Here is a 24,015-nt window from a genome sequence, read left to right on the forward strand (position 1 = left end):
CAGTTTTCAACACAAATCTGGGGGCTTATAAGAAATCCCGCTACGCCTTCCGACGAACCATTAAACAGGCAAAGCATCAATACAAGACAAAGAATCCTACTACACCGGCTCTGACGGTTGTCTGATTTGGCAGGGCTTGCAAACTGTCAGAGGAATGCCCTAAATATAGTCAAAGACTTCAGTTACCCAAGTCGTGGACTGTTCTCTCTGCTACCACATGGAAAGCGGTACCAGTGTGCCAAGTCTGGGACCAAAAAGGCTCCTAAACAGCTTCTACCCCCCAAGCCATAAGACTGCTGAACAGTTAATCAAATGGCTACCAGGACCATTTGCATTGACCCCCTTTTTAATTACACTGACTTTCTTGCACTGGCTCACTGGACTCTTCCTACACACTCACACAGACCACACTGACACTCCCAAATGCTCATACACACACACACACATGCATAATGATGCCAAACACACACATTCACACATAAATACACGTTCACACTCTTCACATATACTGCTGCTACTCTGTATATTATCTATTCTAAATGCCTAGTAATTTTTACCCCTGCCTACATGTACATGTTGTCTCGTTCCCATGCACATTGACTCGGTATCGGTACTCCTTGTATATAGTCTTGTTATTGTTATTTAGTGTTACCATTTCTTTTTTCTGTCAAATTACTTTTGAACTTTGAATTGTTGGGAAAGGGCTCGTAAAGTCTACAGCTGTTTAATTCGGCACGCGACAAATTAATCTTAGTTGAGTAGTATTTAGTTTAGGATAAGATAAATGTGTCTGTTGACTGGGTCTCTTGTGAAATGTGAAGGGTTTTGATCCCAATTCACACGCAACGGGAGAAAACAGTAAATGCACCCCAATGTGAAATTTACAATCATTTGTTTCTTTTATTTTCGTCACAGAGCCTTAAAAGCATATTGCATTGACTCTGCCATGTATGGTTCATTTATTGAGGTTGATTGTTGTTTGTGAGGGATCAGAGAAAGTGTGGACGCAGTAGAGTGGAAACAAATGGCGAGCGGAAACATAAAACGGTTCAGCAAGCAATAGCCCAGGACGTCTGGACCTCTTCCCCTACGCACTTGACAGCCACCGCCCAGATTCCCCTTAACCAGTCCAATCTGATTCATCCATGTAAACTCGTAGCCTCTATCCCTTCTCTCCCGGTCACACCCCATCTTGTCTCACCCTGAATTAACATAGAAACAGCCCAAGTTACATGTATTTTTATTATTGATCCATCCATTTTTAATGTCTAATGTGCTTCCTGGGGCTGTCCCATCCATGTACAAACAGGCCGACGATGCTGTCAGAGACCGTTTCAGCGCTCGACTGTCGAGAGAGGACAACCTTGGAAGTACATTAACAGGGGCCCAGGGGACAAAGGTGTGCACGTCAAAGCACCAGTTCCCAGTGAGACCTGGCTTCCAGGCACAAACCCATCCCGGTGAAGCAGCAATCCCAGAGCCCAGCAGCACTTATGCTCAAGAGGTCAAAGGTTAATCGAACTTGCATATGGTGCTCCAATTGGTTGTCATGTCCATTAACGGAGGTTCTTTGATAAGGTTGACACCGAGGTCACTTGCTGTGATGAGGACATAAAACCAGGACTATCCCTTCTAATGATTAAGACGTATGACTGACTGTCCTCCGGATCCATCCCAATCTCCCATCCGTCTAGACTTCCTTTCATTATTTTCATCCCCTTATTTTTTATCCTCCACTCACTAATTACCCGGCAAGATAACAGCGAAGTCGCCGGCAAAAAAGCTTCAGACCCTTAATGAACAATCAAAATGCTGTCTGGACAAACGGCAGACATTTAATTGCGCAAGAGAGGGAAGGAGAATGAGGGAGGGGAGGGGTTGTCATTTTGAAGTCTCGACGGACGCGCACACGCTGATCTCATAATCATGGTAAGAGTGTCTAAATCTGCAGATGCCATAGTGTAGAGCAGGCCTGGGCAATTATTACCCGTGGCTTGCCACATTCGAATATATTTTTGCCATTCGCGGCCCAGAATCATATTACAGGATTATACATCATGTGTATGACTGTGTTGACCGATATATCTACTGTAAATCACATCCAGACGTGCTACTTATTTAACATGCACAGAAATAAACCACATCCATGTTCTCCTTTTAGTAGGTATTTTCATTATTAAACATGCAATGAAATGCACAGAGGGAAGCACCAAGAACGGAACTCTTGTTAAATGTTATGCACAAAAACACAAGAAAGAGAGAGAGCTCAACATTACATTTAAACTACTCAGTCAGTGTGAGGAGTGAAGTCTCTGATGGGCATTGACTAGAGCAGTCAGGTATAGTTTCTGACGACACTATGCGCAGGATTGCTGAAAGGTGAGAGACAGTAAGAGATGACCTGTGCCTTGACTTGTTATATTTCATCACTGAAAATGTCTGTTCACATATATAGGTTGACCCAAACAGTATAAACATCTTCTGAGCATGACTCCTAATCTTTGGAAAGTTTTATTTATCGAGAGACGTATAGAACCTCGTCAGTGAAATTGTTTTGAATAGTTCTACAATCGCTGTATCAAACTGAAGATCGATAAGCTCAAGTTGCAGGTCGGTGGGAGCGTTATCCACATTGATGGTGAAAGGAGAAGACACTTTTGAAATCCTCAAAATGACGAGAAACTATTCAAAGCACGCAGCAGCGATGTATACTTCTCCTGGTGGTCATCTGATAGGGAACAGACTTGTAGTGTCAGGAGGTGGGTGAGCTTGTTTGCTTCTATTTGGCGGGTCAGTGGGAGTCATTTTCCCTTGAAGGCTTTGACAAGGCTATAGATCTGATGTGCAAAAAGGTCCCTCCCTTGTAGTTTGGAATTCCGTTTATTCATGAGGGCCATGATGTCCACAGTGAAGACAAAAATCAGCCAACCATTCTTTATCTTGCAGTTAAGGGAAATCCACATATTTTCCTTTCATTTGCAAAAACTCAAAAAAGCAATCTCCAACTTCAGATCCCACATCCTTTGTAAGCACCTTCCCCAAACTCAGCCATCTCACATTTGTGTGGTAGAGGAGATCTGCATGACCCTACTCTCTCTTCCAACATTGGGACAAACTACCTGTGGTTTAAAGATTTTTCTCTTATGAAGTTTACCACTTTAGTGACTGCATACACAACATTGCTCATTTTCAGGACACATTTACAGAGCACCTCCTGATGAATAATGCAATGCAGGAAAATCATTTCTGATCTGGGTTCAGCTCCGCTACTTGATCTTGTATCCTTTTCAAAAGGCCAACATTTTTTCCTCTCAAGTTTGGGCACCCATCAGTGGTCACAGTGGATAACTTTTCAAAACTCAGTCCCAGCTTTGCCACACACTTATTAAGCTCCTCTAATAAATATTTCCCTGTGGTTGTGCTCTTCATTGACTGCACTGAAGCAAGCTCCTCTGTAATTTCAAAGTCTGGGGTTGTGCCTCGTAAGAATATCAACAACTGTGCCATGTCACCTGCATCACCTCTCATCCAGGGCCAAGGAGAAATAGGTGAAATCCTTTACCTTGTCTTTCAACTGTTGTTCCTTATTCTCTGCGATATCCTCAACACGCCGTGTCACTGTTCGTCTTGACAGGGAAACATTTTCAAACAGCTATTTCTTGTCGGGGCAAAGTATTGCTGCAGAGTCAATTTAAAACCTGTTGAGGATGGGGGCGCTGTTGAGACTATTTATGCTAATCGTGTAATTTTTTAAACGGCTTCCCACAAAATCCTTGATCGTACAATATGCATATTATTATTATTATTGGATAGAAAACAGTCTATAGTTTCTATAGGAGTTGAAATTTTGTCTCTAAGTGGAACAGAGCCCATTCTACAGCAATTTCCCTGACATGGAGTCAGATTTCAGAAATTTTGGCCACTGTTCTGGAGTCAGTTAAAAGGGCACTGTTATTGCTATGACTATATGGACACTGCTTACGTCTTCCCCTGGATGCCTTTACGTGATGACGATTTGAATGGGGTCGATTGCGCGTTCACAGGCCCTATAAATAAAAAAACCCTGTAGGTAGGAGCTCCTTTGCAGCTGCGTAATGCGCGTGGAGGACATCGACCTACTATTTTTCCAAGCGTTAATTTAGCCTGTTATATTTTTCCGGTCATGTTTTTACTCGTTATAGGAGTTAAAAACATCATAAGGTAGTTAATTTAAAGCGTTTTATAGCAATTTATATCCGTTTAGTGCGATTTTGGGACATTTATTTCTTTAACGCTGTGAATAGCTGGGCACGCTTTCAGTTCATCCCGAACGCAGTTGGCATTTCCACATGGCAAGAGGACAGCTTTCCACCAAAAGACGATTACTCCCAAGAAAGGATCCTTTGCCCAAGATACTGATGGAAGAACAGCTCAAAGTAGGACATTTTTATTATGATAAATCGTGTTTCTGTCGAAACATTTTAGTGGCTTAGGACGCCATGTTTTTTGACGTAGCTTCGCTTGGCGCAAACTGTATTGAAAAGTAAGGATAAATAAAAAAATGTAATTCCGCAATTGTATTAAGAATTAAATTGTCTATCAATCCCTGTCCACCCTATATTTTTTAGTCACGTTTATGAGTATTTATGTATAAGAGTAGATCACTGTCTAAGTGGCGCAAGGACATTTTCTGACCAGCTGAGCTACATTTCACATTGTCTAACCATGATTTTGGTGGCTAAATATAAACATTTTCGATCAAACTCTTTATGGATTGTGTAATATGATGTTACAGGAGTGTCATCTGAAGAATTCTGAGAAGGTTAGTGAAAAAATTAATATATTTTGGCGATGTTGACTTTTATCGCTCACTTTGGCTAGAATCAATGCTGGGCTGCTATGTGCTATGTGGTATGCTAATATAACGATTTATTGTGTTTTCGCTGTAAGACACTTAGAAAATCTGAAATATTGTCTGTATTCACAGGATCTGTGTCTTTCGATTCGTGAATGCTGTGTATTTTTACGAAATGTTTGATGATTAGTAAGTAGGTAAACACGTTGCTCTAAGTAGTTTTTCTATTCCATTTGTGACGGTGGGTGCAATTGTAACCTATGCCATCTACCTGAAATATGCACTTTTTTCTAACAAAACCTATCCCATACCATAAATATGTTATCAGACTGTCATCTAATGAGTTTTTTTCTTGGTTAGGGGCTATAAATATCTTAGTTTAGCCGAATTGGTGATGGCTACTGGTGTTGGTGGACAAATAAAAGATGGTGGATTATGCTAATGTGTTTTTAGGTAATAGATGTACATCTTTACATATTGTGTCTTCCCTGTAAAACATTTTAAAAATCGGACATGTTGACTGGATTCACAAGATCTGTGTCTTTCATTAGCTGTATTGGACTTTAATGTGTGAAAGTTAAATATTTAAAAAAAATATTTTTTTTGAATTTCGCGGCACTGGTTTTTCAGTGGGGGTGGGGGGGGAGTGTCGCTAGCGGCACACTCATCCTAGACAGGTTAACACAGTGTCCAAAGAAGATGTACATCTATTACCTAAAAATACATTAGCATAATCCACCATCTTTTATTTGTCCACCAACACCAGTAGCCATCACCAATTCGACTAAACTAAGATATTTATAGCCCCTAACCAACAAAAAAACTCATCAGATGACAGTCTGATAACATATTTATGGTATGGGATAGGTTTTGTTAGAAAAAAGTGCATATTTCAGGTAGATGGCATAGGTTACAATTGCACCCACCGTCACAAATGGAATAGAAAAACTACTTAGAGCAACGTGTTTACCTACTTACTAATCATCAAACATTTCGTAAAAATACACAGCATACACGAATCGAAAGACACAGATCCTGTGAATACAGACAATATTTCAGATTTTCTAAGTGTCTTACAGCGAAAACACAATAAATCGTTATATTAGCTTAGCACATAGCAATTAGCAGCCCAGCATTGATTCTAGCCAAAGTGAGCGATAAAAGTCAACATCGCCAAAAGATATAAATTTTTTCACTAACCTTCTCAGAATTCTTCCGATGACACTCCTGTAACATCACATTACAACATGCATATACAGTTTGATCGAAAATGTTTATTTTTAGCCACCAAAATCATGGTTAGACAATGTGAAATGTAGACAAGCTGGTAAAGAAAAAGTCCTTGCGCCACTTAGACAGTGATCTACTCTTATACATAAATACTCATAAACGTGACTAAAAAATATAGGGTGGACAGGGATTGATAGACAATTTAATTCTTAATACAATTGCGTTATTACATTTTTTAATTTATCCTTACTTTTCAATACAGTTTGCGCCAAGCGAAGCTACGTCAAAAAACATGGCGTCCTAAGCCACTAAAATGTTTCGACAGAAACACGATTTATCATAATAAAAATGTCCTACCTTGAGCTGTTCTTCCATCAGTATCTTGGGCAAAGGATCCTTTCTTGGGAGTAATCGTCTTTTGGTGGAAAGCTGTCCTCTTGCCATGTGAAAATGCCAACTGCGTTCGGGATGAACTGAAAGCGTGCCCACCTATTCACAGCGTTAAAGAAATAAATGTCCCAAAATCGCACTAAACGGATATAAATTGCTATAAAACGCTTTAAATTAACTACCTTATGATGTTTTTAACTCCTATAACGAGTGAAAAGATGACCGGAGAAATATAACAGGCTAAACTAACGCTTGGAACAGGAGCGGGTCGGTGTCCAGCACGCGCGTTACGCAGCAAGGAAAGACTTGCTAGCTACAGGGTTTTTTGATTTATAGGGCCTGTGAACGCGCAATCGACCCCATTGGAATCGTCATCACGTAAAGGCATCCAGGGGAAGACGTAAGAAGTGTCCGTATAGTCATAGCAATATCAGTGCCGTTTTAACTGACTTCAGAACAGTGGCCAACATTTCTGAAATCTGAATCCATGTCAGGGAAATTGCTGTAGAATGGGCTCTGTTCCACTTAGAGACAAAATTTCAACTCCTATAGAAACTATAGACTGTTTTCTATCCAATAATAATAATAATATGCATATTGTACGATCAAGGATTTTGTGGGAAGCCGTTTCAAAAATTAGCCAAATTAGCATAAATAGTCTAAACAGCGCCCCCATCCCCAACAGGTTAACATTCTTTAATAAATTCCCCCTCTGCGAATGGCTTACTATGTTGAGCAATTTCGTGGGACAGCACATAGCTAGCTCTCGCAATACCGTTGTTTGCTGAATGCAGTTTTGTGAAAAGTCCTTGCTGCTTTTGCAACTGAAAAAGCAACTCTTTCGATGCACTCGTCCTCTGCTCAGAAGACATATTCCTATTTCTCTGCATGCTTCGTCTGGAAGTGTCAAGTTGTAGTCTTTCAAGACAGCGATGCTCTCTTTGCCCATTAAGCACACAGCTTTCCCTGATTCCTCAATAAATAAATATTTCAATGTCTACTCTTGCTGGAACACCCTATATTCATTGTCTACTTTCCTTTTCTTTGAAAAACAAATTTTTGCACAATTTCTATCTGGCTATTATTTGTAACTATGACGTGTGTGTCAGCCTGTCAGTCACCGTCTGTCCTCGTGCAGTTGTTATTTATATGTGCCTTCAAAATAAATGTCCCACAAGCAGTGGGAGTTCAATCATTACACAAAGGCGAGTATTCATTGGGCTTTAAAATTTGAATGACAAATACATTTTTCAAAACTTTACTGTAGCAAATTCTTTGTGATCTGAGCATGATTCCGCAGGGCCGAATTGAATCAGGTCGCGGGCCGCGGGCCGGCCTTTGTCCAGGCATGGTGTAGAGAAAAGAGATGATAGCTATTGATTAGAAACCCAATTAAAGCCAGATGGTACAATAGCCCCTGTGTTAACTGAGTGCATGTTATGCAGAGTACTATTTCTCTTTACTTTTAACGAAAATGTAACCTGCTTCATCTCGCATAACACTCACGTCCATACACACACAGGGAAAATGAAACACATACACCCTTGGCATGTGCTTCCACAATGGTAAACTTTGCATTATGCAGGAACGGGGTCTCTAGCCGCTCGCCGGGGCCAGTGTTGGCTATGATGCTAATGAGATCAGTGGCATCCAATTCGGTGAGGGTCAGTGCTCATTTCAGGCAATTCATTTTTAATTGAGCTCAAATATAATCCATTTCGTAATGTCAGCTCCAATGCTCATCATATTGGCCCTGTGGTTCTTCAGTGAATCAATGTGATACTTTGACATAACTCACTGCTAGATGGCCAGCTGTGCTCTTGGGATTTTTGTTTTTGTTGAAATGTTGCGGTTTCCTTCTTTTTGATCCTTCCTGTGAGTATAGTTCTTGAATCTAAAGTATAAAAAAAAAATTAAAACAGTATTTTACTGCTAACACCTTCATATATATGTACAGACAGTATTATGACATATGTGCATACGTTGTGACATATATTTTAGTATTTTCTAGCCTTATGACCATAGAAATAGAATCCACCTGGAAAAAAGGTGAAAAAGATTATATTTCTAATCTTATGACACTGTAACGGCTCTCTTTCGGTGAGTGAGTTGACCAAGGCGCAGCGGGTTGTGAATACATAATGAACTTTATTTAACAAGACGAAACTAAACACACGAAGAACACTTGAATAATTTTACAAAACAACAAAACGAACTAGACAGACCTAAACTATGAACTTACATGAAACGAGGAACACATAAACAGGAACGACCGAACGAACGAGACGAGACAGTACCGTGTGGTGCAACAAACACAGACACAGTGACAATCACCCACAAACAAACAGTGAGAACACCCTACCTTAATATGACTCTCAATTAGAGGAAAACGCAAAACACCTGCCTCTAATCAAGAGCCATACCAGGCAACCCAAAACCAACATAGAAAAGGAAAACATAGACTGCCCACCCAAAACTCACGCCCTGACCATCACACACATAAAAACCAACAGAAAACAGGTCAGGAACGTGACAGAACCCCCCCCCTCAAGGTGCGAACGCCGGGCGCACCAGCACAAAGTCCAGGGGAGGGTCTGGGTGGGCATCTGACCACGGTGGTGGCTCAGGCTCCGGACGCTGTCCCCACACCACCATAGTCACTCCCCGCTTCTGTATCTCCCTCCCAATGACCACCCTCCAACTAAAACCACCTAAATGAAGGGGCAGCACCGGGATAAGGGGCAGGTCCGGGCTGAGGGACTCTGGCAGGTCCGGGCTGAGGGACTCTGGCAGGTCCGGGCTGAGGGACTCTGGCAGGTCCGGGCTGAGGGACTCTGGCAGGTCCGGGCTGAGGGACTCTGGCAGGTCCGGGCTGAGGGACTCTGGCAGGTCCGGGCTGAGGGACTCTGGCAGGTCCGGGCTGAGGGACTCTGGCAGGTCCGGGCTGAGGGACTCTGGCAGGTCCGGGCTGAGTGGCAGCTCATGACTGTAGGGCAGCTCATGACTGTAGGGCAGCTCATGACTGTAGGGCAGCTCATGACTGTAGGGCAGCTCATGACTGTAGGGCAGCTCATGACTGTAGGGCAGCTCATGACTGTAGGGCAGCTCATGACCGGAGGGCAGCTCTGGCAGCTCCTGACTGGCTGGCGTCTCTGGCAGCTCCTGACTGGCTGGCGTCTCTGGCAGCTCCTGACTGGCTGGCGTCTCTGGCAGCTCCTGACTGGCTGGTGTCTCTGGCGGCTCCTGACTGGCTGGCGGCTCTGGCGGCTCCTGACTGACGGACGGCTCTAGCGGCTCCTGACTGACGGACGGCTCTAATGGCTCGGGACAGACGGGCGGCTCTAATGGCTAGTGGCAGACGGATGGCTCAGAAGGCGCTGGGCAGACCGATGGCTCAGAAGGCGCTGGGCAGACCGATGGCTCAGACGGCGCTGGGCAGACCGATGGCTCAGACGGCGCTGGGCAGACCGATGGCTCAGACGGCGCTGGGCAGACCGATGGCTAAGAGCGGCGCTGGGCAGACAGATGGCTCAGACGGCGCTGGGCAGACAGATGGCTCAGACGGCGCTGGGCAGACAGATGGCTCAGACGGCGCTGGGCAGACAGGCAGTGCAGACGGCGTTGGGCAGACGGCCGACTCTGCCCTGCTGAGGTGCACAGTAGGCCTGGTGCGTGGTGCCGGAACTGGAGGTACCGGGCTGAGGGCACGCACCTCAGGGCGAGTGCGGGGAGAAGGAACAGTGCGTACAGGGCTCTGGAGACGCACAGATGGCTTAGTGCGTGGTGCCGGAACTGGAGGCACTGGGCTGGAGACACGCACCATAGGGAGAGTGCGTGGAGGAGGAACAGGGCTCTTAAAACGCACTGGAAGCCTGGTGCGTGGTGTAGGCACTGGTGGTACTGGGCTGGGGTGAGGAGGTAGCGCCGGAAATACCGGACCGTGTAGGCGTACTGGCTCCCTTGAGCACTGAGCCTGCCCAACCTTACCTGGTTGCATGCTCCCCGTAGCCCGTCCAGTGCGGGGAGGTGGAATAACCCGCACTGGGCTGTGTTGGCGAACCGGGGACACCATGCGTAAGGCTGGTGCCATGTAAGCCGGCCCAAGGAGACGTACTGGTGGCCAGATATGTAGGGCCGGCCTCATGACATTTGGCTCAATGCCCAATCTAGCCCTACCAGTGCGGGGAGGTGGAATAACCCGCACTGGGCTATGCACCCGTACAGGAGACACCGTGCGCTCTACTGCGTAACATGGTGTCTGCCCGTACTCCCGCTCTCCACGGTTATCCTGGGAAGTGGGCGCAGGTCTCCTACCTGCCCTCGGCCCACTACCTCTTACCCCCCCCCCAAGAAATTTTTGGGTGGTACTCACGGGCTTTTCGGGCTTCCGTGCTAGACGCGTCCCCTCATAACTCCGGTTCCCTTCTCCGGTTGCCTCTGCTCTCCTCAGTGCCTCCAGCTGTTCCCATGGGAGGCGATCCCTTCCAGCCAGGATCTCCTCCCATGTGTAGCAACCTTTCCCGTCCAAAACATCCTCCCAAGTCCATTCCTCCTTCTTGCGCTGCTGCTGTCGTTGCTGTCCGTTAACCCGCTGCTTGATCTGGGTTTGGTGGGTGATTCTGCAACGGCTCTCTTTCGGTGAGTGAGTTGACCAAGGCGCAGCGGGTTGTGAATACATAATGAACTTTATTTAACAAGACGAAACTAAACACACGAAGAACACTTGAATAATTTTACAAAACAACAAAACGAACTAGACAGACCTAAACTATGAACTTACATGAAACGAGGAACACATAAACAGGAACGACCGAACGAACGAGACGAGACAGTACCGTGTGGTGCAACAAACACAGACACAGTGACAATCACCCACAAACAAACAGTGAGAACACCCTACCTTAATATGACTCTCAATTAGAGGAAAACGCAAAACACCTGCCTCTAATCAAGAGCCATACCAGGCAACCCAAAACCAACATAGAAACGGATAACATAGACTGCCCACCCAAAACTTACGCCCTGGCCATCACACACATAAAAACCAACAGAAAACAGGTCAGGAACGTGACAGACACACTGATTATAAGGCAGATTAATAGTGTCATGAATGGCAAATAATGTCTCAGAAAACCAAGGTTGAACAATAGATAGTAGTATATATTAGACAGTAGATGTAGAAACCCCCTCCCACTTCAACCCCTACCCTGGAGGGGAACCTGTCCCTTATTGGTAGACACACACAATCAAACCTCAAGGCTAAATCACGACCACCAGATGTAGGGCTATCCCTTTAAATGCTGCCACCTGCAGTCTTTGGTCCCTTTTATAGCCAACTAGTTCTACAGAGTTCTAAAGATGTGTAAAAAGAATGTAAGTAGTGCATGTATCAAATACAATTTTCCATTACTAAAATGGAAAAACTACTAAATACTAAAACAATTAAATCCATTACTAAAAAAATTTAAGAATACGGCACCACAACAGACCTGCTAAGAGAGGGCTGCCCACCAAAACTCAAGGACCAGGCAAGGAAGGCATTAATCAGAGAGGCAACAAAGAGACCAAAGACAACCATGAAGGAGCTGCAAAGCTCCACAGCAGAGATTGGAGTATCTGTCCATAGGACCACTTTAAGCCATACATTCCACAGAGCTGGGCTTAAAGGAAGAGTGGCCAGAAAAAAAAACATTGCTTATAGAAAAAAATAAGCAAATCGCCAAAAGGCATGTGGGAGACTCACCAAACATATGGAAGAAGGTTACTCTGGTCAGGTGAGACTAAAATGTAGCTTTTTGGCCATCAATGAAAATGCTATATCTGGCGCAAACCCAACACCTCTCATCACCCCGAGAGCACCATCCCCACAGTGAAGCATGGTGGTGGCAGCATCATGCTGTGGGGATGTTTTTCATTGGCAGGGACTGGGAAACTGGTCAGAATTGAATGAATGATGAATGGCGCTAAATGCAGGGATATTCTTGAGGGAAACCTGTTTCAGTCTTCCAGAGATTTGAGACTGGGACGGAGGTTCACCTTACAGCAGGACAATGACCCTAAGCATACTGCTAAAGCAACACTCAAGTGGTTTAAGGGGAAACATTTAAATGTCTTGGAATGGCCTAGTCAAATTCCAGTCCTCAATCCAATTGATAATCGGTGGTATGACTTAAAGATTGTTGTACACCTGCGGAACCCATCCAACTTGAAGGAGCTGGAGCAGTTTTACTTTGAAGAATGGGCAAAAATCCCAGTGGATAGATGTGCCAAGCTTACATAGCCCAAGAGACTTGCAGCTGTAATTACTGCATAAGGTGGCTCTACAAAGTATTGACTTTGGGGGGTGAATAGTTATGGACGCTGAAGTTTTCAGTTTTTTTGTCATATTTGTAGTTTGTTTCACAATAAAAATATTTAGCATCTTCAGAGTGGTAGGCATGTGGTGTAAGTCAAATGATACAACCCTCCCAAAAATCAATTGTAATTCCAGGCTGTAAGGTAACAAAATAGGAAAAATGCCAAGGGGGTGAATACTTCACAAGCCACTGTCCATGAGTGTTTAATTGGCCTCCGTCTGGCCACTCTAGCATAAAGGCCTGATTGGTCGAGTGCTGCAGGTTGTCCTGGAAGATTCTCCCACAGAGGAAATCTGGAGCTCTGTCAGAGTGGCCATCGGGTTCTTGGTCAACTTCCTGACCAAGACCCTCCCTCCCCCGATTGCTCAGTTTGGCAGGGCGGCCAGCTTTAGAAAGAGTCTTGATGGTTCCAAACAATCTTCCATTCAAGAATGATGGAGGCCACTGTGTTCTTAGGGACCTTCAATGCTGCAGAAATGTTTTGATACCCTTCCCCAGATCTGTGCCCTTACACAATCCTGTCTCGCCCTCATGGCTTGGTTTTTGTTCTGACATGCACTGTCAACTGTGGGACCTTATATAGATAGATGTTTGCCTTTACAAATCATGTCCAATCAATTTCATTTACCACAGGTGGACTCCAATCAAGTTGTAAAAACATCTCAGGGATGATCAATGGAAATAGGATGCACTTGAGCTCAATTTCAATTGTCATATCAAAGGGTCTTAATACTTGATATAAATGTTTTTTAATAAATAAAACTGTTTTGGAATTGTCATTATGGGGTATTGTGTGTAGATTGAGGGGGAAAAAGTGTTTTAATCAATTTTAGAATAAGGCTGTAACGTAACATTATGTGAAAAAAAGTCAAAGGGTCTGAATACTTTCCAAATGCACTGTATAATGTATTACAATTGGATAAGTCTTCACCGCCCTGAGTTAATACTTGGTGGAAGCACCTTCGACAGCCATTACAGCTGTGAATCATTATCATTCATTTCTTAGAGCAACACATACTGTTACATATGGTTGGGGATCATTGATGGACAGCAATATTCAAACCTTGTTTCTGATTTTCAAGCAAATTCACGTCAGGACTGAGACTAGACCACTTCGTTTTTTTTTTTCCAAAAACAGTGGATATACTGTTTATTAGGTACACCACAGAAATTGCTTGCTCCTACAGACAGTGAGTCACATGGCTGTGGCTTGCTATATTAAGCAGGCATCTAGGCATTCAGTTACTGTTTGATGGAACGTTAGAATGGGCAAAACGAGTGACCTAAGCAACTTTCAGCAGGGTGTGATCGTTGGTGGCAGCCAAGCCAGTGTCAGTATCTCAGAAACGGCCGGCCTCCTGGACTTTTCACGCACGACAGTGTCTAGGGTTTACCGAGAAACATCCAGTCAGCGGCAGTCCTGTGGGCAAATACAGCTCGTTGATGAGAGTGGTCGAAGGACAATGGTTATTGTGCTATTGCAGGTTCCACTCCTATCAGCTTAAAACAAGAAGAAGCGGATTCAGTGGGAGCGGGATCACAACACTGGACAGTTGAGGAGTGGAAAATATTGCGTGGTCCAATGAATCCCGGTTCCTGTTTCATCATTCTGATGCCAGAGTCAGGATTTGGCGTAAGCAGAATGAGTCCATGGCCCCATCCCCCCTGGTGTCAACGGTACAGCTGGTGGTGTAATAGTGTGGGGAATGTTTTCCTGGCACACGTTAGGTCCTTTCATACCAATTGAGCAACATTTGAACGCCACAGCGTATCTGAACATTGTTGCTGACCAGGTGCATCCCTTCATGGCTACAGTTTACCCTTCATCACAAGAATACTTCCAGCAGGATAATGTGCCATGTCACAAAGCACAGAATGGTTACAGGAACATGAAAGTGATTTCAGTTTACTTGAATGTCATGCGCAGTCCCCAGACCTCAACCCAATCGAGCATCTTTGGGATTAGATGGAACAAGCTGTTCGCAGCGTGAATGTACCACTGTCCAATGTGCAGCAACTGCGTGATGCCATCAGCATTAACCAACATCCCTGTGAAAATCTTTTGACACCTTGTGGAATTCATGCCCTTAAGAATTTAGGCTGTTCTGGAGGCAAAGTGGGTCCGACCTGTTACTAGGGTGTATCTAATAAACTTGCAACTGAGTGTATTGTATGTTGCTATAAGAGTTGTGCAAAATTTGTAGAATCTTAATGAAAATGATTCACACCAGTAATGGCTTCAAAAGGTACTTTTTTTTCTTAATTTAGAATTTCACTTTGAAAATGTGGAGTAGTTTGTGTAGATCTGTAGGATTTTTTTGTCTCCCTTTATAACAGGTGTAGAATTTCTAATGGCACTGTATGTAATATTTTGTTTGGATCTATTGTTCTACCCAAGCTTCATTTGAAACAATAGAAAATATATTGTTATTACTTGACTTTCTGATTTATGCCCTTTGCTATATCAAGTACTCCACTTTCTTGTTTTCATTTTAACTTTATTTCCAGGTTTCTTTCACTTGTCTGCATTTTTGACTTTGCCAGTTGACCAGATGTTCTTGTCATTTTAATTGTTTGACTACATTGTTAGGAGATAGTAACATACAGTGGCAAGAAAATAATGTGAACCCATTGGAAATACCTGTATTTCTGCATAAATTGGTCATAAAATTTGATCTGATCTTCATCGAGGTCACAACAATAGACACACACAGTCTGCTTAATGCAACCGCTGTGTCAGATTTCAAAAAAACATTACGGAAAAAGCAAATGATGCAATAATCTGAGACGGAGCTCAGAACAATAGCCAAATTAGCCGCCACGTTGGGGCATGATAAATGTTATCCTTACCTTTGACGAACTTCATCAGAATGCAGTCCTAGGAATCCCAGGTCCACAATAAATGCCTGATTTGTTCGATAATGTCCGTTATTTATGTCCAATTAGCTACTTTGGTTACCACTTTTGGTAAACAATTCCAAAGTCACAAAGCGCGTCCACTATAACGTGACGAAATGTCCAAAAGTTCCGTAACAGTCAGTAGAAACATGTCAAACGGTGTACTGAATAAATCTTTAGAATGTTGTTAACATACATCTTGAATAACGTTCCAACCGGAGAATTAGATTGACTTCAGAAGAGCGGTGGGACGGAGGTCCTCCTCATGTGAACGCGCATGTGAAAGCAATTTTTCAGCTCGTGGCAGACCTGACTAATTCCTGTCTCCTTCGTCCCCCTTTCACATTAGAGTCATCAGACAAAGTTATATTGACTGTTGACATCTAGTGGAAGCCTTAGGAAGTGAAAACTCATCAACATCTCGCTGTAATTTCAATGAGAGCTTGGTTGAAAATCTGCCACCTCAGAAAAAATTCAAACAGGAAGTGGAACTTCTCAGGTTTTTGCCTGCCATATGAGTTCTGTTATACTCACAGACATTATTCAAACAGTTTTAGAAACTTCTCTATCCAATACAAATAATAATATGCATATATTAGCAACTGGGACTGAGGAGCAGGCAGTTTACAATGTATTTCTGGGATTTCTGTGGCTATCTGCAAAAACACTGGATGTTTTGGAATCAAAACATTACTGCACGTAACGTGCCAATGTAAACTGAGATTTTTGGATATAAATATGCATATTATCAAACAAAACATACATGTATTGTGTAACTTGATGTCCTATGAGTGTCATCTGATGAAGATCGTCAAAGGTTAGTGATTCATTTTATCTATATTTCTGCTTTTTGTGACTCCTATCTTTGGCCGGAAAAAATGTCTGTCTGTTTGTTTTGTTGTCGAGGGGTTCCGCTAGCGGAACGCCTGCGCTAGAAAGGTTAATCCAGCCGCTGTGTCAGATTTCTAAAAGGCTTTACGGCAAAAGCACTCCATGCGATTATGTTAGGTCAGCGCCTATCCACAGAAAACCATACAGCCATTTTCCAACCAAGGAGAGGTGTCACAAAAGTCAGAAATAGGGTTAAAATGAATCACTTACCTTTGATGATCTTCATCTGGTGGCACTCCCAGGTCTCCATGTTAGACAATAAATGTTAGTTTTGTTTGATAATGTCCTTCTTTATGTCCAAAAATCTCAGTTTAGTTCAGTAAAAAGTACAGCACAATGCGCACTCTCAACATCCAGATGAAAAGTAAAACAAAGTACAATAAAGGTTCGTAGAAACATGTCAAACGATGTTTAAAATCAATCTTTAGGCTGTTTTTGTCATAAATAATCAATAATATTTCAACCGGACAAAAGTTTCGTCAATAGAAAAGGAGATACAAGAAAGGCGCATTCCCGATCACGCGCTTGGCTCATGTCTGGAAATTTCCACTGTCCACTCATTGAAAGTGCTGTATCTCCCTCATTTGTCAGAGTGAAAGCCTGAAACAATGCCTAAAGACTGGCCACATGTAGAGGAAGCCATAGAGATCATGAACTGGGTCCTAAGTCTTTGTATGGTGGATTTCACCTGCCATATCAGTTCTGTTTTACTCACAGACATTATTTTAACAGTTTTGGAAACGTTAGAGTTTTCTTTCCAAATCTACTAATTATGTGCGTATCCTAGCTTCTGGGCCTGAGTAGCAGGTAGTTTAATTTGGGCACGCTTTTCATCCAAAATTCTGAATGCTGCCCCCTACCCTAGTGATGTTAAGCACACTATGTTTGTCAATTGATGTGACTTCAATGAAGATCAGATTAAATTTGATTACCAATTTATGCAGAAATCCAAGTAATTCCAAAAGGTTCACATACTTTTTCTTGCCACCGTAAGTGTTTCACTACACCGCTATAACACCTGCCAAACTGTGTACGCGATCAATACACTTTATTTGATTTAAGATCCTCATCGGGCATTAGTTTCTGAATGGTGAACAGTAGTTGTTGACTGAAGATCAGCATGTTTCTGATTCATACATAACCTATTATCACCTGTTTCATAATTTAGTTGAAGGTGCACGGTTTGGTATTGTTTAGGTGTTTTGTTACTTTATCTTCTAGGTTGAACATCACCCTGGCTTTGTTGATTCACATTTTTTATATTAGCATCTGTGCCTCCAGTGCTGTCTGCCACGTCCCTACAAAGGTAAAAGACACCGCCTCCAGGGTAGTGTCAAGCATCCTGATGTGGCTGTGACTCTTCACGTAGATCTAACATCAAAATGGGTCTTTGTAGTGTTTGGTGATGAAGGTGTTTTTATTGCTGTTAATGAGAGGTTGTCTTTTCTCTTGCATTTATGTGTGTTTGTGAAAGGAGACTAATGTCATCTGAATTGAGAGCAATGTCAAGTTTATATATTCTGTTATTACATTTTTCAGGAACTGTGGGTCGGAATTCTGCACCACATCACTATTGTGCACGCGTGGATCCTGTGGATGTATGCACATGACAACCTGGAAGACGGCCATTCCGAGTGGATGGACAAAGGGTCACTGGCTCACCAGGCCCTCACATACATTGTCCTCAACCATCGCTGTTTAAAAGATATCCACAAATACCTCAGCTCCAGGTAAGTAATTTGTCTTCATTTATACCAACCAACAAAATAACTACACTGAAAATATATATAAACGCAATATGGAACAATTTCAAAGATTTTACTGAGATGCAGGTCATATATGGAAATCAGTCATTTGAAATAAATGAATTAGGCCCTAATGGATTTCACGACTGCGAATGCAGATATTCATCTGTTGGTCACAGATAATGAGGATAATAACGCCGGAGGGGATGGCAGCCATTTTACAGGCTCCTAACCAACTGTGCTATTTTGGTAGTTTTTTTTAGCATTGTTTGTAACTTATTTTGTACATAATGTTGCTGCTACCGTCTCTTATGACCAAAAATAGCTTCTTGATATCAGAACAGCGATTACTCACCTCGAACTGAACAAAGATTTTTTCTTTAATGAGTCCGACGCGAAGGAAATACTGCTTCCCCGAGACCAGGCCCAAATCCCTGTCATTCGCGTGAAGAAAATACGTAAATACAGGGGTCGGGGTGCCTTGTGAGAATTTGTCGGTGAGTGGGTAACCAGCCTCTACCATCCGTTCTATTGACCAACGTGCAATCACTGGAAAAGATACTGGATGATCTCCATTTGATATTATCCTACCAACGAGACATTAAAAACTGTAATATCTTATGTTTTACCGAGTAGTGGCTGAACAACGACACTTCCGCCTGGTATGGCAACTGCTTGGACATTCCGACAGTAAGGCGCTACAAAGGGTAGTGGATACAGCCAAGTACATCACTGGGGCCAAGCTTCCTGCCATCCAGGACCTATAAACTAGGCGGTGTCAGAGGAAGGCCCAAAACATTGTTAAAGACTCCAGTCACCAAAGTCTGGCGCTCCGGTTCAGCAATCGGTACCGGAGCGCCAGATCTAGGTCCGAAAGGCTCCTAACAGCTTCAACCTTCAAGCTATAAGACTGCTGAACAATTAATAAAATGCCCACCCGGACTATGTACATTGACACCCCTCCCCTTTGTTTTTACACTACTGCTATTCGCTATTTATTATCTGTGCATAGTCACTTTACCCCTAAATACATGTACAACATACCTCGATGAACCTGTACCCCCCATAGTAACTCAGTACCCCCTGTATATAGCCTCGTGATTGTTATTTTATTGCGTTACTTTTTATTTTTTACTTTAGTTTATTTAGTAAATATTTTCTTAACTTTACTTCTTGAACTGCATTGTTGGTGAAGGGCTTTTTAACATTTTATTTCACCTTTATTTAACCAGGTAGGCCAGTTGAGAACAAGTTCTCATTTACAACTACAAAGCAAAGCAGTGCGCCAAAAACAACAACACAGAGTTACACATGTGATAAACAAACATACAGTCAATACCAATCGAAAAATATGTATACATTGTGTGCAAATTAATAAGTAAGGCTTGCATTTCACGGTAAGGTCTACACTTGTTGTATTCCGCGCATGTGGAAAATAAAATGTGATTTGATTGATTTGATTTGATCCCTTTAAAAAAGGTAGGAGCGTGGATCAGAAAAAACAGCCAGTATCTGGTGTGACCACCATTTGCATCATGCAGCGCAACACTTTTCCTTCTCATAGAGTTAATCAGGCTGTTTGTGGCCTGTGGAATTTTATACCAATTTTGTGCATTATCATGCTGCAACCTGAGGTGATGGCGGCGTATGAATAACACGACAATGGGCCTCGTCGCAGTATCTCTGTACATACAAATTGCCATTGATAAAATCCAATTGTGTTTGATGTCCATACCATAACCCCACCACCACCATGGGGCACTCTGTTCACAACGTTGACAACCGCTCGCCCACATGACGTCATACACGCCATCTTCCATCTGCCTTGTACAGTTGAAACCGAGATTCCTCGGTGAAGATCACACTTCTCCAGCGTGCCAGTGGCCATCGAAGGTGAGCATTTGCCCACTGAAGTCAGTTACGACACTGAACTGCAGTCAAATCAAACCCTGGTGAGGACGACAAGCACGCAGATGAGTTTACCTGTGAATGTTTGTGACAGTTGGTGCTGAAATTCTTTGGTTTTGCAAACCCATAGTTTCATCAGCTGTCTGGATGGTTGATCTCACACAATCCCGCAGGTGAAGAAGCCGGTTGTGGAGGACCTGGGCTGGCGTGGTTACATGTGGTCTGCGTATGTGAGGAGGATGTTCACTAACAGGGAAGTTAGCACATGTGTGCACAAAATGTGAGAGAAATACGCTTTTTGTGTATTTGGACAATTTCTGGGAGCTTTGATTTCAGCTCATGAAACATGGGACCAACACTTTACATGTTGTGTTTATATTTTTGTTCAGTATACAAAAAAACAAATTAAATTTCAAAGTTTGGTTGTCTTATGATGTTTTGCACAGATCGACTTTGGATAAAAACTACATTTTAAAGATGCACAACAGGTATTTCCTGGTTGCAAAAATTCTAATAGTTTGCCAAATTTCAGTTTATGTGATAAAAAAAAGCAAGTGTAGTTTAGACAATCTGTCACGTTCTGACCTTAGTTTTTTTGTTATTTCTTTGTTTTAGTATGGTCAGGGCGTGAGTTGGGTGAGTTATCTATGCTCGTTTTTCTATGTTGGTTTTTTCGTTTGGCCTGGTATGATTCTCAATCAGAGGCAGGTGTCGTTAGTTGTCTCTGAGAATCATACTTAGGTAGCCTTTTTTCACCTGGGTTTCGTGGGTGGTTGTCTTCCGTGTCTGTGTGTTCCACACGGAACTGTTTCGGTTTTAGTTCGTTCACTTTATTGTTTTGTATTTCAGTGTTCAGGTTTGTTCCATTAAATATTCATCATGAACACTTACCACGCTGCGCTTTGGTCCTCCTCTCTTTCTCCCAACGAAGATCGTTACACAATCATTGTACCATCTAAACCTCTGTAATATTTTTTCCACAACCCAAAATATTGTTTTCAGCAGTTTGAAGCTGGTGTACAAAACAAAAAGCATAGAAACGGCGCACGTAGACCCGATCTACCACCTCTTAGACTTGCTTTCAGTTACAATGACAGATTTATAACAAAAATGCAATTGGGTTGCACAAAAAAAAAATCAGCTTTAAACAAACACAAATCAACTTCTTTGCTGTTATTCTGGCTACACTGTTTGACGTGACTGTGTTAGCCATAGTTGGATAGCTAGCAAGCGAGGGGTAAGATCATTGCCAGCCAGCAAGGCAACTGAACAATAGGGAGGAACAATTGAATGCTAGCTTGAAAAACTATTTGAACTTCTTAAAACATTTCTAGCCTATCTATCTATGGGTTCCAGGGTTGACATTTTATGCTCGACGCGCTCAAATTTCAACCACAAAACACCAGAAATTGGTCATAAAGAGTAGAAAGAACTAACTATGATTTGACAATTAGTGTTTAATGTATTTTATTAAAAAAAATGTACCATATTGAAACGATAATTCACTTTACTTAACAGAGTTGACCTTACACCTGAGGGACACGTTTAAAATAATCACTTATCACATTAAATAAATAAACTCAGTAAAAAAAGAAACGTCCTCTCACTGTCAACTGCGTTTATTTTCAGCAAACTTAACATGTGTAAATATTTGTATGAACATAACAAGTTTCAACAACTGAGACATAAACTGAACAAGTTCCACAGACATGTGACTAACAGAAATTGGATAATGTGTCCCTGAACAAAGGGGGGTGGGTCAAAATCAAAAGTAACAGTCAGTATCTGGTGTGGCCACTAGCTGCATTAAGTACTGCAGTGCTTCTCCTTCTCCTCCTCCTCCTCCTCCTCCTCATCGTTCATTCCTTCGACGATAAACGCGAACTCCATCACTGATTGTGTGCTTCCACTGTTGAAGAGTTTTTAGAGTTGTTGACAGTGGCTTTGCCACCTCCGCCTACTGTGGAAATACCAACACAACCTCCAAGGCCAATCGAGACATTTACCAGGTAAGAGAGATTACGGAGTGTGCCCTTTTAATGAAGGAGTGTCTTGTTCTTCTTTAATTGCAGAGTGTTTTGCTGGCTGTTAGCTGTCACTCAAACGGTGCAAAAGTGAAACCAACATTACTTTTGAGTGGTTAAGATTAGAGTTAAGGATTGGGATAGGATTAAAAGGCACTACATGTAACAATGCAACTACGGACCGGCTATTGTTGTCAAACTGACAAGAAATTAGCTGGCCAGGTTTGGGGTCAATTCGATTTCAATTCAGTCAATTCAAGAATTAAACTGAAATTACAATTTTCCTCATTAAAGCCCTTAAAACCTCTCTGGGATATGTGGGACAGTAGCGTCCCACCTGGCCAACATCCAGTGAAAATGCAGAGCGCCAAATTCAAATAAATTACTATAAAAATGTACCTTTCATGAAATCACACATTCAATATGCCAAATTAAAGCTACGCTTGTTGTGAATCCAGCCAACGTGTCAGATTTAAAAAATACTTTACGGCAAAAGCAAACAATGCTATTATCTGAGGATAGCACCCCAGCTAACAATCACAGACAATCATATTTCAACCCTCCCGGCGCGACACAAAACGCAGAAATAAAGATATAATTCATGCCTTACCTTTGACCAGCTTCTTCTGTTGGCACTCCAATATGTCCCATAAACATCACAAATTGTCCTTTTGTTCGATTAATTCCGTTGATATATATCCAAAATGTTTGAAGAAAAAAAACACCGGTTCCAACTTGCACAACGTGACTACAAAATATCTACCTGTAAGGTTTGTCCAAACATTTCAAACTACTTTTGTAATACAACTTTAGGTATTTTTTACGTAAATAATCGATAAAATTGAAGACAGGATGATATATTCAATTCCGGAGGAAAATAATGTGTAGCATGCTTTCTGGTCACGCGCCTCTAACAAACAGTACACTTCACTGGAGCCTCATTCTGAACATGGCTACTTCTTCATTTCTCAAAGGAAAAACCTCAACCAATTTCTAAAGACTGTTGACATCCAGTGAAGCGATAGGAACTGCAGGAAGGTCCCTTAGAAATCTGGATTCCCAATGAAAAGAGAGTGACCTCAATTTTTTTTTTATCTGAATGGTTTGTCCTCGGGGTTTTGCCTGCCAAATAAGTTATGTTATAGTCACAGACATGATTCGAAACGTCAGAGTGTTTTCTATCCAATCCCAATAATAATATGCATATATTAGCATCTGGGACTGAGTAGGAGGTAGTTTACTCTGGGCACGCTTTTCATCCAAACTTGAAAATGCTGCCCTCTATTCTAGAGAAGTTAACATTAGGAATGAGTCAGTTAAACAATGTTTTATCAAATTTTAACATGCATTAGAAACAGAGTGTTCAATAAAGCATTAGATGTACAGTAGGACTTGTGCATCGTCCATGCAACATATTTTCCCATCCAATGATGGTCTGCTATGCTCCAAATTCTCCCTGGCTACTGTTGCCTGGCTGGCAGGTCATTCCCAACTCACTCCAATCACTCCAGCCAGGCTCTGAGAGGACATTAAAACGCCATAGAAAAAAACAGCTGACTTGCTTCACACAAAGCTTGTGGTGAGCTCTGAATTCAATCTCTGCTGAGGTGTTTTAAATCCCAACTGGACATTCAACATTGTGTCTGTCTTTCTCTCTGTCTTTCTCTCCTTCCCAACTCCTCCTTATCAATAATCCTATGTGTGGTTCGGACCACGAGAAGGACAGAGATAGTATAAGG

The sequence above is a fragment of the Salvelinus fontinalis genome, chromosome 35 (genome assembly GCF_029448725.1).
Source record: "Salvelinus fontinalis isolate EN_2023a chromosome 35, ASM2944872v1, whole genome shotgun sequence".
In the NCBI taxonomy this organism is placed as follows: Eukaryota; Metazoa; Chordata; class Actinopteri; order Salmoniformes; family Salmonidae; genus Salvelinus; species Salvelinus fontinalis.